The sequence below is a fragment of the Rattus norvegicus genome, chromosome 14, assembly GCF_021556685.1.
Source record: "Rattus norvegicus strain SHRSP/BbbUtx chromosome 14, alternate assembly SHRSP_T2T, whole genome shotgun sequence".
Taxonomy (NCBI): domain Eukaryota; kingdom Metazoa; phylum Chordata; class Mammalia; order Rodentia; family Muridae; genus Rattus; species Rattus norvegicus.
Genome location: NC_141547.1, coordinates 29,872,032 through 29,892,553, shown reverse-complemented (window position 1 = coordinate 29,892,553; position 20,522 = coordinate 29,872,032).

Below are 20,522 nucleotides of genomic sequence, written 5' to 3'. Positions count from 1 at the left end.
AAAGCTCATTTTCATTTTTTCCCTGTCACATTTCTCATTACTTTCTCCAGAGTCAAACCTATTTTCTCCACTCCACCTGGATATTATTAGGGAAAAGAAAGAGTAAACTGCAACATAAACACTTTCTGAGAAAGTAGCTCTCACAGTAAATTAAAGGTGACAGAGGCAACGGAATTTTCAGAAAATAGTTTTGCTTATTAGTTGTTATAGATTAGGCAAATTATCTCTTTTTTGGATGAAGTGAATCAGTGTTAAGATCAATCATATTGCCACTCAATGGAGCTCACTGTGTTCTCACCATCATTGTAGGTCTAATGCATTCAGTTTTAAATCAATCTGGAATCTAGTTGAGGACAGATGTCCTAATTGTACGTAAGACACTAATACTCTAAAGTAATTATCTGACTGTATGTTATACAAAACCAGTCATACCCTTTTTTTCATGAAACGGATAAAAAACTTAATTACATATATACATTTTTAGAATGAGTAAAATAAAGACAGACCCAAAGAAGTAACAAATATATATCAATTGTCAAACACAGATGTAGGACGAGAAGAGCATGGACAGATACACAAGTAAGGAACTAGATAGAACCTCACATTCTTCTGCTCAAAATTCACAGTCAGTGATAATGACAGGAGCAAAACTTTTTCACAGATGGGCATTGGAAGGCGAGATTATTATATATGAAGACTGACTATAATGCAAATGAATTTAACTATGAAAAAGGTAAACAATACACACTACATCCATACCTAGTAGGAACGTAATTGTTAGATCAAGTATGAGATAAGAAGAACTGTTCATCTAATGCCTCGTTGGGCCTTGTTACAAATATATTTTGACTTTAAAGATGCCTAGATTCCACCTCCAGTAGATAGACTGTGAGGGACAGAGTTACCAATCCAAAGTCAAAATTTCTGACCCGTTCCTCCTTTCTAGAAGAACTACAGAGACAAAAACAGAGAGGAGACTGAATGAAAGGCAGTCCAATGAGCAACAGAACTTGGGATCCCTCTCATTGGGGGACACCAAGGCCTGACACTACTATGCTATCGTGTGCTTACAGACAGTAGCCTGGCATGGCTGTCCTCAGGGAGGCCCTTCCAGCAACAGACAGAGATATCAGCAGATACCTGCACCCAACCACTGGACTGAAGTCAGGGACCTGTCTGGTGGAAGTAGGGAAAGGGTCAAAGAAACTGAAATGGAGAGTGATCCCACAGGAAGACCAACAGTCTCAACTCACCCAGACCCCAGCGAGCTCCCAGAGACTGAGTCAGCCACCAGGAGCATACGTGGGCTGGTGCGAGTCGCCCGGCACATATGTAATAGCGACCTGGTTTGTCTGGCCTCAGTAGGAGAAGAGGCACTTAATCATTGAGACACTGAGGCCCTAGGAAAGTGGGAGGCCTTGAGGCAAGTACCGTCTTAGAGGCAAGGAGGAGGAGGAACTGTGGGGGTGGGGGGGAGAGGTGGCAGTGACTGGAATGTAAATAAATAAAATAATTTAAAAAGATGCCTAGATCCTTTCATTTCACAATTAACTACTAAGATGGCCATAGCCCTTGGCGGGTACTATAAATAGCAGTCACCTCATTTAAGCTTGCACTTCTCTCAACAGCTCAATAGATTTAATACCTCAGAGAAGCAGAATCTCAGACTCCAATATTATAGTTGACTGCCAGAATTTGAAAACGAATCTTCCAAGAGAACATCTGGTCAAACTTGTTAAGAATAAATTTCTATAGTTAGTTCATATGACCATGTTCTGTTGTAGGAGTTAGCATATCAGGAAGAAGTTCTAGGAACATTTTTAATGGGGATGTTTTGTTCTTCCCATAAATAATCTTCTGTTTAAACAGAAACCAGGAATATGAAGAATTTTATTGATATCAACTCAATACTTCTTCAAAAATAACTTATTTTAAAAAATACAGACTGCTTATTTTATTTGCAATAAATACCTTGAACATCATGGTATGACCTCAGAAATCCCCTATGGGATAACAGATGTATTCCCTACATACTGAGAAATGCTTCCCAGTTTCCTTTCCAAGTAGATGTCTACCTCATGTGGTACCTCAATCAAGGTCACACTTCCTTCCACAGCAGCCATGATATAAGAATTGGCCAGAGCAGGGATAAAGGATATGTCTTCCTCCACATTCTGGTAACTCTATAGTTTCACCACAAGTAGCCACAAGAAGCCTGTGCTTCTGTCAGCAGTGTTTCTTACTGGATCTGAATTACTAGGTCAAAAGCTACACCTAGTTGTATATTGTTACTTCATTAACTACATGTGTGTTTATGACAGGTGTATGATTTAAAATAATAATATTCTTTCTGCATCAGCTTTCTATACAATATAATAGGTGATTTTTATATTTATGGATGTATATGAATTTTAGAATTATTATTTTATTTTGTGAATTGGGCTGATTAATTGTGGTTGAATTTCATCCACAAATATCTTTTGGTAGAAAGATTATCTTCACAATGTTAAATCTATAAATCTACGAGCATGCAAAATGTTTCCCTTTTCTGGTGTGTTTTTCTACTTATTCAGAAAATTAAAGCTTCCATTGTCCAGGTCACTCACTACTTTGTTTGGGTTTATTCTTAGATGTTTTGTTTTCTTAGAGGCTGTTGTGAAATGGGATGTATCTATGTATATCTGATGTATTTCTGTATGATTGTTGTTGTCTAGAAACATTAGTTATTCATGCAAGTGAATTCTGTATTATGACGCCTTGCTAAAATTATTATTTAATAATATTCTGATTGAAAATATTATAATATTTTGGTATTCAGATAACCACACAGGTAACAATGAATACCTACTTAAAGAAGGTTTTTTTTAAAAAGCTTTGATAAGAAATTGCCAATTAGATACATCTGAATATCAAAGGAGTAAAATGCACACATCTGAAGAAAGTGAATTTTAAGAGAAAGAAGAATGCATGTCATGTCTCTCGAGGCGGGGATGACCTTGACGTATTTGTAGAGAGAATATCCGTGCTATTAGAGCACGGAGCTTTTCAACTTCTCATCTCATTTCCGAAAAATTAACCTCAAGGAGAGATTGATGTAGAAATAATTCATTCATGAAGGATCCCCAGGGTTTAGGACCATAGATTTGAATGGAATAAGAATGTTTTCTACAGAAGGAAAGTAGGACATGAACGTAAGACTTAGAATGAACTTAAAGTACAGCATACATTTTATTTGGTAGAAATCTTTTTGCCATCTTTTGGTTTCTATATGTAGTCCTTGATCTCCTGGAATACACTATGTAGACCGGGAAGGCAGATCTTGAACTCACAGAGATGGTCTTAACTCTGTCTCTCCTGTGTTGGTATCAAAAGCATGACCGTCTTAATCAGAGCTGTAATCTCATTATCAGAGTTGTACTTTAAAAGTAACTTTCAAGACTGATGACAAAGAAAGTACAGAAAGGCAACAGGATAGAAAAAGGGGGATGGCAGAAGAGAGACACAGGAAGCTCAAGTAGGAGAGAGAGAGAGAGAGAGAGAGAGAGAGAGAGAGAGAGAGAGAGAGAGAGAGGGAATAACAAGTGAGAGAGGCAGGAGATAAATAAAGAAGGTAAAATGAGGTGAGGAAAAGCTAATGCAGTGCCTGGGGAGAATAGGAAGGGCGAGGACAAGAAGTAGCAGAATGAACCTAATCTAATGTGAAAGAAGTGGGCTCTAAGGGAATTCAGTTGATCAAATAAATAAACATGTGCAGATGGATATTTAGCATCTGAACATACCTGATAGGTTTACTTGACACAGTTTATTTTCTGGGTATATGTAGGCAATTTACCTACAAGGCCACAATCCTAAACAACGACTACAGGCAAATAAGGAATGCTGAGAAGAGTAGAAGCAGTCTTACCCAGTAAAGGGCCAACGAAATTGTTATTCAGTACCAAATTCCTAGCTGTGAAAGTATCCATACAAGTATCATACACTAAACAGATTGTATGTAATAATATGTATGCGTATATAGATATAATAAAAATCATAAAAAGATGATGAATATGAAAGAAACTAATGAGGGCTTTCTGAAAAGGTTTGAAAGGAAGAAAAGAAAGGGAGAAATGTAATTATACTATAATCTTAACAATAAAAAGTAAAAATATTTGTAAATATAATATTTAGGTATGCATAGCAACTATGGTGTGATATTTTCTATCAAAATGATATTTATAAATGACTAAGGTAAGGAAGTAAAACTAAGAATTATATTTTTAATAGGTACATGGATGGAGAAGTTCAGAGCCTCAACAAAACCTGGTATGGAAAATATATTAGAATAATGGATTCTTGAAAAATATCTACAATATGTGATAATACAATATACTAGACAGAAGGGTTAACATCATTGAGCAGAGTGTTAAGAAAAATGTAACTTGCAGAAAATAGACTAAAGTGTATTTTAGAAGGACATAATAGTAATAAATGATACTGAATGAATAAGAAATTTGAACATTTGTACACGATTACATTTTAAAATAACACAACAAATACATAGTATTAAGAAAAGACCCAGTATTAAGTAAAGGTATTATATAGAGAACACTCCTTTGATGATGTAGTCTTTGCCAATAATATCAATCTAATTAAAAATAATGAGAGGCTAATTAATAAATTACTTCTTGTATTTCTCCAGTCCTTAATTTCACAGTAAGTTCCACTGATAAAGAATCATTGAAATGGTGTCTGTTTTTTGTGTCTTAAGAAGTGAAACAGAATCTCTCTGTCTCTCTATGTCTCTCCTCCTGTCTCTGTCTCTCTATCTCTCTCTCTGTATCTCCTCTTGTTCTCCCTCTGTCTCTGTCTCTCTGTATCTCCTTCAGTATCTCTCTCTCTCTCTCTCTCTCTCTCTCTCTCTCTCTCTCTCTCTCTGTACCCCTTTTCTGTATCCTGAATTACCATCTTTTGTATTTTCTGTTTATCTTTTTGAAAGAATACTGCACTGTGCTGCTGTAGTTGGAGAATGAGAATTCCAGAGTCTTCACATGGCCATGGTGTGGTAGAACTGTGGCTTGCTATTCTGTGTCTGATATCATAAAAGAAATGTAATGAAACCATAATGTCCAAACTACTTGTTCTCATGATAAAAAGTTGAATTAATAAACAAAAAAACCCATACTGATTTAGTGTTGGTGTAATACATTGAGTGCCCCTTTCCCCTGGTTAGTAAGTTTTCTTCAAGTCATTCCAGAATGTGGGTCCATGAACTCTTTTCTTATTGTCAGGGTTACAGCTGGTTCTTCTCTTAGAGATCTCTGATCTCTGTGTTTTCTTTTATATTTTGGTTTGTTCTTATTGCATATATGTCTGTCCAGATCTATTGAACTATTCTTTGAACTATTTTTTTGGAAGCATTACTATGTTACTATTCTGTCTCCTGGCGTGAGATGTAGCCACCCACACTACACCAAAGAATTCAATCTCTGTTATCAGTAGAATCAAGTGGTAATTGTCAAAGTATACTTGCCCGAAACTAGGATTCAATAGAAAATTTGAGTGTTTTTCAGAGGTTCATGATTTTTTTGTAGAAAAAGAGTATGTTTATACATTCAATCATCATATTATAGGATAAATGTTATCAATGCTCTTCTTCAGACCCCAGGTATTAGGCTGGGAACAAACAGCACTTACATAATAAATTTATCTTATTACAAACAGAAAAACATCTTGTTAGAGGTATGTGATACCATCAAGTCTTTGTAACATTCTTATTGTATCTGCTATGCACTATTCATTTGTATGTACATATCTGTATTTGAAATTCTGCCAGAAACAATAGCAATATGTGTACGTGAATGTGAGTGTGTGTGTGTGTGTGTGTGTGTGTGTGTGTGTGTGTGTGTGCTGTTATTGTAAAATTTTTACAATTAGCTCTGAATGCATAGAGAAATATTTGTAGATTGTTGTAAGGAATTGGAAGTTGTAGATTCTACTGCAATAACCATGAATTCACTAGTATTGAGTAGTTGGTTTTCTAATACCAAAGTATGATTTTTTTTCTTGATTAGTAGGTGTTAAGATTAATCAGGGAAAACTTTTTTGCGCAACAGATGGAGACTGCTACAGACTACCACAATCAATTAAAAGCAGAGCTGTGGATCCCAGGCCCAATGGATATGTCTACAAAAACTAATAAAGGCTCAGGGACCATCAAAGGAGAGCATGCAGCAAAAAGATTGCAGGAGCCAAAGGATCAGGAAATGTGCTGTTTGAGTTTGTGTCTTAATTGTGTCAGAAGCTATACCCATAAATTCTTACCAACACGATGGTTCGAATGGGAGATAAATATGATACCAATACCAATGGACTTGCCTAACTGAACGAGAAAGAGCCTACAAGTGTCAAACCTACACATAACCTATTGGCAACTGAGGAATAACGGGCTAGGGCGAGGTAGACTTCCTTAGGGAAGAGAACACCAATAGACTGTCTGGTACCAAATGGTCATCCCTAAAGAAATACATACAAGTAGTATTATACAGACTGCCCAGATTATATTTAGGAATCTATATGCATACAATATATGCATGCAATAACAATTAATGGAAAACAGAGGTTGTGGAGCATGGAGAGTGGGGGTATCTGAGGGTTTGGAATGAAGAAAGGGAAGTGAACACGTGTTGTAATTATAATCTCACAATTATAAAATAGGATTACAGAATAAATTAAATAAATTTCAAAATTCTGGTTGTTGTTTTTCCAGAGTTTTGGAACTAAAAGTATAGATGTAGACTTGTTTATATATTTATATATTTCTTTTAAATTTACGAGCTGTATCTTTAAAATAAAGACAGAGGGAAGACAAGTTTTTTTTATCACAGATACAAAATGATTTAAAACAATTTATTAAAATCAAAGACATTTAAAAATCTAAAGAGACTAGAGAGACAGTGATACTGGTAAAGTTCTCATTATATAATTATGAGGACATGCATTTAATCCCCAAATCCTACATAAGAAAGGCAGGTGTGGGAGTTCACTACAGACTTGTCATCTCAGTATTGAGGCGCTGGAGACAATAGGAGCCTTGGGGTTTACCAGCCAGTCAACCTAACCTACTTAATGAGTTCTGAGCTAGTGGGAGATGCTGTCTGCAAAAACAAACAAAACAACTTAAACAGCGCCTGAGGAAGGACCCCAGGCTATATTGTGAGCTTCATATACACCATTGTACACACAAAAACAAATATATTTATATAGTACCTTTACTACAGGATTGCTTTCTTCAGTGAGCAGATAATTTCAAGTAGCTAAGGCACTCAAGGTACTACTAGTGTCCCCATGAAATGTCACAAATTTCAGATGTAACCCAATCTAATATAATGCACAAAAAAGAAAAGACGATGGTAATCTCATGACCAGAACTATGGGCAAATTCCTTGAGTCCTTAGTCAAGCGGATTTTAGATTCTCTGTAAAAGGGAAAAGGCAAAATTGCTAATTTGTTGACCTGCTCCTCATCAACCATTGGACTGAGCCCAGAGCCTCCAGAGGAGGATTTAGAAAAAGGACTGAAGGAGCTGAAGGGGTTTACAACCCATAAGAAGAAAAAACCAATATGAACCAACCAGACACCCCCCCAACAGCCGCAGAGCACCTAGGAACTAAACCACCAACCAAAGAGTACACATGGAGTGACCTATGGCTCCAGCCGCATATGTAGCAGAGGATGGACTTGTTGCACATCAGTGGGAGGAGAGGCTCTTGATCCAGTGAAAGCTCAATGCCCCAGTGTAGGGCAATGCCAGGATGGGGATGTGGGGGTGGATAGGTGGGCGGGGAGCACCCTCATAGAAGCAGAGGGAGGGGGATAGAGATGGGGCTTTCTGGAGGGAAAACCCAGAAAGGGGATAAAAATTGAAATGTAACAGAATATCCAATAAAAAGTAAATACTTGTAAAAGTATGTTCTGTCAAAGTCAAAAGAAACATCTTCCATCTAAAATCACCATTGATTTTCTTGGCAACAAAACTAAATGAAAAACTAAACAAAACACCACCACCATCACCACCACTACCACCACCACCGCCGCCGCCGCCGCCGCCACCACCACCACCACCAACAACAACAACAACGAAGTCCTACTTGACAGAGTTCTTTTACCTCCACATTGCAACCTCCACACACTGTTTCTGTTTTTCTTCCCTGCAAGTGAGAGTGATTTTGTTTGGTTTTGTTTTCTATATCATTTTCTCTCAGGAACTGGGGTTGGGAGCTGCTTTTTCTCTCAAGTCTTTGTGGTTAGCTCAAATCTCCTCACACTGGCCTAAAGTATTGTAATAGAAACTCAATATATCAAACCTGCACTTTGTTAAATACGTGAATGACTGTAAATACAATGTATCTAAGATGTCATTCTCGCTTTGGGCTCTTAGTATCTCCCAAGCCAAAGAAATTTCCTTGTCTCTTGAGAATGCTGTGAGCTTAGTTTAACTATCCTCAATGCCAAAAGTGTCCCAGTGAACTAAGTTACCAAAAGATGTGCTCATCTTAAATTTTCTAATATTTCAGATCATTAAAATACATATTTGAGAATAAAATTCTTTCACTATGACATTTCTTACTGAGACTTCTTTTACAAGCTAAAATTAAAGTGCACTGCCCCTTTAATTCTGTAGTACATTTCTCTTTGTTTCTTCTTTCTGTGGTTGCAGAAATAGAGGATTGTAAAAAAAATAGAAAGAAAGACAGAAAGAAAAAAGAAAAAGAGAAGAAGCAGTTTGCAGAAGAAAGTGTTTATTTTGTTCAAACTCCAGACTAGAAAATGTTACAGCAAAATCAGCTGCAGTAGCATGAATTGAGTGAGCTGCCTACAAAATATACAAGGTCAAAAAGAAAGAGAGAATGACCAGTGCATGATTGCTAGTGTACACTGCTAGTAGCTCTCTTCTCTTTTGTTCATCTAGGGGACTTGGGCTCAGAGAATATTTCCCCACACAATTAGAATGTAACTACTTATATCAACTAATGTAATCAAGATAAGTCTCCACAGATAGTCCCAGAGGCTCAAAGCCCAGGTGATTCAAGATTCTGTCAATATGACAGTTATTACTATCATAAATAATGGTCTTTGAAAACACTCTTTCAATGAAATAACCAATGAGTTACTCACACAGTTTTCTGTACCTAGAGTACAATAGTGTATAAAATAAATAACATTCATTCACTGAGCATAGAATTGAGCCTTAATTGTTTGTTCCTTGCAATATATTTATATTTAAACTATTTCTAATTTATAACTATTTGCAAATGAAAAGTTAATTTTCTCCAAAGGAGTTATAGAGAGCATACACACCTTTACTTTTTAATCTTTATATTAAATTAGTTTATTTATGTGTACACTGAAAGTTGTCCCCCTTTCCCAAGTTCACCCTATCTACCTCCAAACTCTGAGAGGGTGCTCCCCTAATTGCTCATGCAACCCCACCTCAAGTGTACCAGCATCTGTCTTCCTTGGAGCATCAAGTTTCCACAGGATTAAGCTCATCCTCTCTCACTGAGGGCATACAAGGCAGTCTTCTGCTACACATGTGCCCAGGACCATGAATCATTCCATGTCTGTTCTTTGCTCTTTTTGGCTTAGTCTCCAGGAGCTCTGAGAGGTCCTGGTTAGTTGACACTGTTGGTCTTCCTATGGGATTGCAATCCCCATTCAACTCCTTCAATCCCTCCTCTAAGACTTCCATATTAGTCCTTGACCTCAATCCAATGGTTGGCTGTAAGTACCTGCATTTGTCTTAGTCAGTTGCTGGTAGAGCCTCTCTGAGGACAGACATGCCTGGATCCTATCTACATGCACAATATGGCCTCAGTAATAGTGTCAGGATTTGATGTGTGCACTTAAGATGGATTCCATGTTGGCCCAGTCCCTGGTGGCCTTTCTTTCAGTCTCTGCCCCATTTTTGTCCCTGCATTTCCTTTAGACAGAAACCATTCTGAATCAAAAGTTTTGAAGGCAGGTGGGTGGCCTCATGCTTCAACTGGGGGCCATGTCAATCTGCTGGAGATAGTCTCTTCAGGTTCCATTTTCCCATTATTGGGCAGTTCAGCTAAGGTTATCGCCACTGAATCCTGGTAACCTCTCACATGCCAGGCTTCTGGAACTTTCTAGACTTTCCTCTTATCCCCTAAACCCCACTGCTGTTGATTTGGGTTCATTTTCCTAGCCTTCTGGACATCCCTCCTGTCTCTCCCCATACTTGATCTTGCCCCTCCTTTTCTCATCCCCCAATCCCTCTCCCACTTAGTTTCCCCCTCCCTCTGTCTCCTGTGATTATTTTGTTCTCCTTCTAAGTGGCTTTCAGGGATCCACACTTGGGCCTTCCTTCTTGTTAAATTCCCTATGGTCTGTGAGTTATATCATAGGTATTCTGAACATTTTGGCTAATATCAACTTATCAGTGAGGTCATACTATGTATGTTCTCTTGGGTCTAATTTACTTCACTTTGAATGATATTTTCTAGTTTTATACATTTGTCTGCAAAATTCATGATATTCTTGTTTTGAATAGCTGAATAGTATTCCATTGTATAAATGACCCACATTTTCTGTATCCATTCTTCGGTTGAGGGACATCTAGGCTTTTTCCAGCTTCTGCTTATTACAAATATGGCTGCCATGAACATGGTGGAGCATGAGTCCTGGTGGAAAGGTAGGGTAACTTTTGGGTATAGTAGAACAGCTGTTGTTCATGTAGAGCTATTTTCAATATTCTGAGGAACCACAGATTGATTTCCAGAGTGGTCTTACTGGCTTGCAATCCTATCAGCACTGGAAAAGTGTTTCTCTTTCTCCACATCCTCACCAAAATGTACCAAAATTTGGCTTTTTTGTCTTAGCTGTACTGATTGGTAAAAGGTAGAATCCCAAGGTTGTTTTGATTTACATTTTCCTGATAATTAAAGATGTTGAACATTTTTTTAAATTTGCTTAATATCTTCTCAGCCATTGGATATTCTTCCAATGAGAATTTTCTGTTTAGCTTTGTATCCAATAATTTAATTGGGTTATTTGGTATTTTGGAGTCTAACTTCTTGAGTTCTATGTATATTTTGGATATTAGCCTTCTATTGGATGTAGGGTTACTAAAATATAAACCACTCTTAAGGGCTAGTCACATGCCTAGTAGAGGGCCAATGCAAAACCAACTCAATGGTGTTTTTAAAAACTTTCTGTTATGGTTTGGTTTTGTCTTATAATACCTTATCTGGGTACATTTTTCTGAACTTACATAATTTTTCCTTATATATTATGGTTTCTGAGTTTGTGTTTTTATTGAATTTCCTTTTTCCCAATGAATGTACCTCTGTCTACACATTTCTCTTGTGCCTTTTCTTTGATCTTTTTTTAACCAGAATTGTTGATCCATATTTCTATTTTTCCTCTTTTTCTTTTTTAGATGCATATTTGTATTCTATTTTATAGAAATAAAGGAAGAATATGGATTTTGCTGTGTGGGAATATCTAGGAGGATTTGGGAGACTGGGAAGCATAATCAAAATATGCAAAATCTATTTTCAATATGACTTAAAGTATAATAAACCATTTGTGAAAATGTTTTGAACATTAGAAAATGTTGTAATATCATGACAGTGCTAAAGAATGTCATTTACATTTTTCAAATGAAAGTCATTCTCTTCATTTCTAACCAGATACAGAAGATGAAAGGTAGCTGCTGAAGCATCTTGTTATGACCATTTTTGTTTTCAAGAAATATTATTTCATAGGAATATGATTTAAATTTATAAAATACCAGGTGAAATAAAATTTATACTTAAATGTTGATAATGACAAAACAGTGTCATATATAGCACATATAACATTTTATAGCACTTATATGTATAGACGCACACATACACACATGTGAAAATACTTCCCAAAATATCTGATATAAAAAGATTTAATTTATTTTTACATGTATGATTGCTTTGCCTGCATGTATGTATCAGAACCATATGCATGCAGTGTTGATGCAGGCAAGAACTAGGTGTCACATGACCAAGAATAGGAATTACAAGTAATTCTGAGTCTCTTTGTGGGTGTTAGTAAGTGAATCTGGGACCTCTACAGGAGTAACAAGTGATCTTAACACCGAGCAATCTTCCCAGCCCTTTGGAAATTTCTTCTTCATGAATAAATTCACTCTTCCTTAGAAAAATATAATACATTACAAGAAATGTGAAACAATGTTCACATTTAGAATCAAATGTAATATGTTAACTGTTAGTGTGTGAGTAGCATTCTGTAATTTGTTAGGAAAACAATGAAATTTACCATAAAAATCACCATCCTTGGAGTTCACCTGCCTTGCATCACCAGCATCCTCATGTATAGTCTATCCTCTGTATGGAAAAAATTGACATTTTATGGTATATGATGTGACAACTTGGTGGAAACATTAAGTATTCTAATATTATCTAGTGTTGATTTGTTTATATTAAAGTGGATTCAAAAAATATTCTTGTGAACAAGGAGAAGAAATTTGGAAATGAAGTAGAACTTACCTGCTTTCTTCCTGAGGTGGATGTTTTATTTTATTTTTTTTTTCTGATCCAACTGATAAAGATATAATTTGTCTATTTAGACAACACAAAATCCTGTACACACCCATCCCTTAAAACTAGTCATAATAACCTGTATCTATGATCTCCCAGCTCCTCCTCTCTGGCTCTCTCTCCTCCTCTTCCTCCCTTCTTTTTTTTTTTTTTAATTTTTCATTTTTTTTTATTAACTTGAGTATTTCTTATATACATTTCAAGTGTTATTCCCTTTCCCGGTTTCCGGACAAACATCACCCTCCCCCCTCCCCTTCCTTATGGGTGTTCCCCTCCCAAACCTCCCCCCATTGCCACCCTCCCTGCATAGTCTAGTTCACTGGGGGTTCAGTCTTAGCAGGACCCAGGGCTTCCCCTTCCACTGGTGCTCTTACTAGGATATTCATTGCTACCTATGGGGACAGAGTCCAGGGTCAGTCCATGTATAGTCTTTAGGTAGTGGCTTAGTCCCTGGAAGTTCTGGTTGCTTGACATTGTTGTACTTTTGGGGTCTCGAGCACCTTCAAGCTCTTCCAGTTCTTTCTCTGATTCCTTCAACAGGGGACCTATTCTCAGTTCAGTGGTTTGCTGCTGGCATTCGCCTCTGTATTTGCTGTATTCTGGCTGTGTCTCTCAGGAGCGATCTACATCCGGCTCCTGTCGGTCTGCACTTCTTTGCTTCATCCATCTTGTCTAATTGGGTGGCTGTATATGTATGGGCCACCTGTGGGGCAGGCTCTGAATGGGTGTTCCTTCAGTCTCTGTTTTAATCTTTGCCTCTCCCTTCCCTGCCAAGGGTATTCTTTTTCCTCATTTAAAGAAGGAGTGAAGCATTCACATTTTGATCATCCGTCTTGAGTTTCCTTTGTTCTAGGGATCTAGGGTAATTCAAGCATTTGGGCTAATAGCCACTTATCAATGAGTGCATACCATGTATGTCTTTCTGTGAGTGGGTTAGCTCACTCAGGATGATATTTTCCAGTTCCAACCATTTGCCTACGAATTTCATAAACTCGTTGTTTTTGATAGCTGAGTAATATTCCATTGTGTAGATGTACCACATTTTCTGTATCCATTCCTCTGTTGAAGGGCATCTGGGTTCTTTCCAGTTTCTGGCTATTATAAATAAGGCTGCGATGAACATAGTGGAGCACGTGTCTCTTTTATATGTTGAGGCATCTTTTGGGTATATGCCCAAGAGAGGTATGGCTGGATCCTCAGGCAGTTCAATGTCCAATTTTCTGAGGAACCTCCAGACTGATTTCCAGAATGGTTTTACCAGTCTGCAATCCCACCAACAATGGAGGAGTGTTCCTCTTTCTCCACATCCTCGCCAGCATCTGCTGTCACCTGAGTTTTTGATCTTAGCCATTCTCACTGGTGTGAGGTGAAATCTCAGGGTTGTTTTGATTTGCATTTCCCTTATGACTAAAGATGTTGAACATTTCTTTAGGTGTTTCTCAGCCATTCGGCATTCCTCAGCTGTGAATTCTTTGTTTAGCTTTGAACCACATTTTTTAATAGGGTTATTTGTTTCCCTGCGGTCTAACTTCTTGAGTTCTTTGTATATTTTGGATATAAGGCCTCTATCTGTTATAGGATTGGTAAAGATCTTTTCCCAATCTGTTGGTTGCCGTTTTGTCCTAACCACAGTGTCCTTTGCCTTACAGAAGCTTTGCAGTTTTATGAGATCCCATTTGTCGATTCTTGATCTTAGAGCATAAGCCATTGGTGTTTTGTTCAGGAAATTTTTTCCAGTGCCCATGTGTTCCAGATGCTTCCCTAGTTTTTCTTCTATTAGTTTGAGTGTGTCTGGTTTGATGTGGAGGTCCTTGATCCACTTGGACTTAAGCTTTGTACAGGGTGATAAGCATGGATCGATCTGCATTCTTCTACATGTTGCCCTCCAGTTGAACCAGCACCATTTGCTGAAAATGCTATCTTTTTTCCATTGGATGGTTTTGGCTCCTTTGTCAAAAATCAAGTGACCATAGGTGTGTGGGTTCATTTCTGGGTCTTTAATTCTATTCCATTGGTCTATCTGTCTGTCTCTGTACCAATACCATGCAGTTTTTATCACTATTGCTCTGTAATACTGCTTGAGTTCAGGGATAGTGATTCCCCCTGAAGTCCTTTTATTGTTGAGGATAGCTTTAGCTATCCTGGGTTTTTTGTTATTCCAGATGAATTTGCAAATTGTTCTGTCTAACTCTTTGAAGAATTGGATTGGTATTTTGATGGGGACTGCATTGAATCTGTAGATCGCTTTTGGTAAAATGGCCATTTTTACTATATTAATCCTGCCAATCCATGAGCATGGGAGATCTTTCCATCTTCTGAGGTCTTCTTCAATTTCTTTCCTCAGTGTCTTGAAGTTCTTATTGTACAGATCTTTTACTTGCTTGGTTAAAGTCACACCGAGGTACTTTATATTATTTGGGTCTATTATGAAGGGTGTCGTTTCCCTAATTTCTTTCTCGGCTTGTTTCTCTTTTGTATAGAGGAAGGCAACTGATTTATTTGAGTTAATTTTATACCCAGCCACTTTGCTGAAGTTGTTTATCAGCTTTAGTAGTTCTCTGGTGGAACTTTTGGGATCACTTAAACATACTATCATGTCGTCTGCAAATAGTGATATTTTGACCTCTTCTTTTCCGATCTGTATCCCCTTGATCTCCTTTTGTTGTCTGATTGCTCTGGCTAGAACTTCAAGAACTATATTGAATAAGTAGGGAGAGAGTGGGCAGCCTTGTCTAGTCCCTGATTTTAGTGGGATTGCTTCAAGTTTCTCTCCATTTAGTTTAATGTTAGCAACTGGTTTGCTGTATATGGCTTTTACTATGTTTAGGTATGGGCCTTGAATACCTATTCTTTCCAGGACTTTTATCATGAAGGGTTGTTGAATTTTGTCAAATGCTTTCTCAGCATCTAATGAAATGATCATGTGGTTCTGTTCTTTCAGTTTGTTTATATGATGGATCACGTTGATGGTTTTCCTTATATTAAACCATCCCTGCATGCCTGGGATGAAGCCTACTTGATCATGGTGGATGATTGTTTTGATGTGCTCTTGAATTCGGTTTGCCAGAATTTTATTGAGTATTTTTGCGTCGATATTCATAAGGGAAATTGGTCTGAAGTTCTCTTTCTTTGTTGGGTCTTTGTGTGGTTTAGGTATAAGAGTAATTGTGGCTTCATAGAAGGAATTCGGTAGGGCTCCATCTGTTTCAATTTTGTGGAATAGTTTGGATAATATTGGTATAAGGTCTTCTATGAAGGTTTGATAGAATTCTGCACTAAACCCGTCTGGACCTGGGCTCTTTTTGGTTGGGAGACCTTTAATGACTGCTTCTATTTCCTTAGGAGTTATGGGGTTGTTTAACTGGTTTATCTGTTCCTGATTTAACTTCGATACCTGGTATCTGTCTAGGAAATTGTCCATTTCCTGAAGATTTTCAAGTTTTGTTGAATATAGGTTTTTATAGTAAGATCTGATGATTTTTTGAATTTCCTCTGAATCTGTAGTTATGTCTCCCTTTTCATTTCTGATTTTGTTAATTTGGACGCACTCTCTGTGTCCTCTCGTTAGTCTGGCTAAGGGTTTATCTATCTTGTTGATTTTCTCAAAGAACCAACTTTTGGTTCTGTTGATTCTTTCTATGGTCCTTTTTGTTTCTACTTGGTTGATTTCAGCTCTGAGTTTGATTATTTCCTGCCTTCTACTCCTCCTGGGTGTATTTGCTTCTTTTTGTTCTAGAGCTTTTAGGTGTGCTGTCAAGCTGCTGACATATGCCCTTTCCTGTTTCTTTCTGCAGGCACTCAGCGCTATGAGTTTTCCTCTTAGCACAGCTTTCATTGTGTCCCATAAGTTTGGGTATGTTGTACCTTCATTTTCATTAAATTCTAAAAAGTTTTTAATTTCTTTCTTTATTTCTTCCTTGTCCAGGTTATCATTGAGTAGAGCATTGTTCAATTTCCACGTATATGTGGGCATTCTTCCCTTATTGTTATTGAAGACCAGTTTTAGGCCGTGGTGGTCCGATAGCACGCATGGGATTATTTCTATCTTTCTGTACCTGTTGAGGCCCGTTTTTTGACCAATTATATGGTCAATTTTGGAGAAAGTACCATGAGGAGCTGAGAAGAAGGTATATCCTTTTGCTTTAGGATAGAATGTTCTATAAATATCCGTTAAGTCCATTTGGCTCATGACTTCTCTTAGTCTGTCTATATCTCTGTTTAATTTCTGTTTCCATGATCTGTCCATTGATGAGAGTGGGGTGTTGAAATCTCCCACTATTATTGTGTGAGGTGCAATGTGTGTTTTGAGCTTTAGTAAGGTTTCTTTTACATATGTAGGTGCCCTTGTATTTGGGGCATAGATATTTAGGATTGAGACTTCATCTTGGTGGATTTTTCCTTTGATGAATATGAAGTGTCCTTCCTTATCTTTTTTGATGACTTTTAGTTGAAAATTGATTTTATTTGATATTAGAATGGCTACTCCAGCTTGCTTCTTCTGACCATTTGCTTGGAAAATTGTTTTCCAGCCTTTCACTCTGAGGTAATGTCTGTCTTTGTCTCTGAGTTGTGTTTCCTGTAGGCAGCAGAATGCAGGGTCCTCGTTGCGTATCCAGTTTGTTAATCTATGTCTTTTTATTGGGGAGTTGAGGCCATTGATATTGAGAGATATTAAGGAATAGTGATTATTGCTTCCCGTTATATTCATATTTGGAAGTGAGGTTATGTTTGTGTGCTTTCATTCTCTTTGTTTTGTTGCCAAGATGATTAGTTTCTTGCTTCTAGGGTATAGCTTGCCTCCTTATGTTGGGCTTTACCCTTTATTATCCTTTGTAGTGCTGGACTTGTAGAAAGATATTGTGTAAATTTGGTTTTGTCATGGAATATCTTGGTTTCTCCATCTATGTTAATTGAGAGTTTTGCAGGATACAGTAACCTGGGCTGGCATTTGTGTTCTCTTAGGGTCTGTATGACATCTGTCCAGGATCTTCTGGCCTTCATAGTTTCTGGCGAAAAGTCTGGTGTGATTCTGATAGGTCTGCCTTTATATGTTACTTGACCTTTTTCCCTTACTGCTTTTAATATTCTTTCTTTATTTTGTGCGTTTGGTGTTTTGACAATTATGTGACGGGAGGTATTTCTTTTCTGGTCCAATCTATTTGGAGTTCTGTAGGCTTCTTGTATGCCTATGGCTATCTCTTTTTTTAGGTTAGGGAAGTTTTCTTCTATGATTTTGTTGAAGATATTTACTGGTCCTTTGAGCTGGGAGTCTTCACTCTCTTCTATACCTATTATCCTTAGGTTTGATCTTCTCATTGAGTCCTGGATTTCCTGTATGTTTTGGACCAGTAGCTTTTTCTGCTTTACATTATCTTTGACAGTTGAGTCAATGATTTCTATGGAATCTTCTGCTCCTGAAATTCTCTCTTCCATCTCTTGAATTCTGTTGGTGAAGCTTGTATCTACAGCTCCTTGTCTTTTCTTTTGATTTTCTATGTCCAGGGTTGTTTCCATGTGTTCTTTCTTGATTGCTTCTATTTCCATTTTTAATTCCTTCAACTGTTTGATTGTGTTTTCCTGGAATTCTTTCAGGGATTTTTGCGATTCCTCTCTGTAGGCTTCTACTTGTTCTCTAAGGGAGTTCTTTATGTCTTTCTTGAAGTCCTCCAGCATCATGATCAAATATGATTTTGAAACTAGGTCTTGCTTTTCTGGTGTGTTTGGATATTCCGTGTTTGCTTTGGTGGGAGAATTGGGCTCCGATGATGCCATGTAGTCTTGGTTTCTGTTGCTTGGGTTCCTGTGCTTGCCTCTCGCCATCAGATTATCTCTAGTGTTACTTTGTTTTGCTATTTCTGACAGTGGCTAGACTGTCCTATAACCTGTGTGTCAGGAGTGCTGTAGACCTGTTTTCCTGTTTTCTTTCAGCCAGTTATGGGGACAGAGTGTTCTGCTTTCGGGCGTGTAGTTTTTCCTCTCTACAGGTCTTCAGCTGTTCCTGTGGGCCTGTGTCTTGAGTTCACCAGGCAGGTTTCTTGCAGGGGAAAAATTGGTCCTACCTGTGGTTCCAAGGCTCAAGTGTGCTCGTGGGGTACTGCCTAAGTCCTCTCCGCTGTGGCAGCAACCGGGAAAATCTGTGCCGCTCTTTCCGGGAGCCTCCGTGCACCAGGGTTTCAGATGACGTTTGGTGTTTTCCTCTGGCGCCTGGATGTGCACAGAGTGCAGTCTCTTCTGGTTTCCCAGGCGTGTCCGCCTCTCTGAAGGTTCAGCTCTCCCTCCCACGGGATTTGGGTGCAGAGAACTGTTTATCCGGTCTGTTTCCTTCAGGTTCCGGCAGTGTCTCAGGCGCAGGGGTCCTGCCGCTCCCAGGCCCTCCCCTACGGGAACCCAGAGGCCTTATACAGTTGCCTCTTGGGCCAGGGATGTGGGCAGGGGTGGGCAGTGTTGGTGGTCTCCTCCGCTCTGCAGCCTCAGGAGTGCCCACCTGATCAGGCGGTGGGGTCTCTCTCCCACGGGGTTTGGGAGCAGAGAGCTGCTGCGGTCCGGGATCCGCAGGTGTGGGACTTCCGGTAAACACAGGAAGTGCCCGGCCTTAGAGGAATTTTGCCTCTGTGTGTCCTGAGTTCACCAGGCAGGTTTCTTGCAGGGGAAAAGTTGGTCCTACCTGCAGTTACAAGGCTCAAGTTTGCTCGTGGGGTACTGCCTAAGTCCTCTCCGCTGTGGCAGCAACCGGGAAGAACTGTGCCACTCTTTCCGGGAGCCTCCGTGCACCAGGGTTCCAGATGGCGTTTGGTGTTTTCCTCTGGCGCCTGGATGTGCACAGAGTGCAGTCTCTTCTGGTTTCCCAGTCGTGTTCTCCTCTCTGAAGGTTCAGCTCTCCCTCCCACGGGATTTGGGTGCAGAGAACTGTTTATCCGGTCTGTTTCCTTCAGGTTCCGGCAGTGTCTCAGGCGCAGGGGTCCTGCCGCTCCCGGGCCCTCCCCTACGGGCGAGGTGGATGTTTTAAATGCTTCACCTCTGCCTTGTAAGACACACTGCTCTCTCGATACACTGTTTTCTCATTCTCATTTCCTCTTCCTGATCATTTATAGACCTGTGAGGTTGAGACAGACTACAAAGACTAAAGGGAAAGGAAGGAAACAAAACAATTTTTGATTAATAAAACTGGTTACATTTTAGAATTTAGTATAGAATTATGTGTCACCTTTGTCTTTAGGGATCTGGGAACTCTGTTGTTTAAATTATTTTGTTGATCAAAAAGTAAATACCATAGCCAAGAGGCAGGAGATTTTCTTTGGAAATTTTATGGAGGAAGGGCCTGTGGCCAAGAGAATCACTTTTCATACCTCGAATATAATGTAAGTATAATAAGGATCCCGGCAAAGAACATTAACCTAGAGGGCTAACCAAGAAATATCCAACTGTCTTCTGAGTTCACTAGATTCATATGACTTTCTTCATGAAATTCATAGGGAAATGGATGGAACTAGAAAATATCCAGAGTGAGGTAACCCAATCACTTTCTCTCTCCCTCCCTCCCCCCTCCCTCCCTCTCTATTTCCCTCCCTCCCCCCCTCTCTCTCTCTCTCTCACACACACACACACACACACACACACAAACACACACTCACACACGGTTTGCACTCACTGATAAATGGATATTAGCCCAAAAGTTCAGAATACCCTAGATACAATCCACAGACCACATGAAGCTAAGAAAAAATGATGACCGAAGTGCAGATGCTTCAGTTCTTTTTAGAAGGGGGAACAAAAATATTCATAGGAGGAGATATTGAGACAAAGTTTGGAGCAAAGACTGAAGGAATAGTCATTCAGAGCCTGCCATACTTGTGGATTCAGCCCATATACATATAGCCACCAAACCCAGACAATGTTGCAGATGCTAAGAAGTGCATGCTTGTT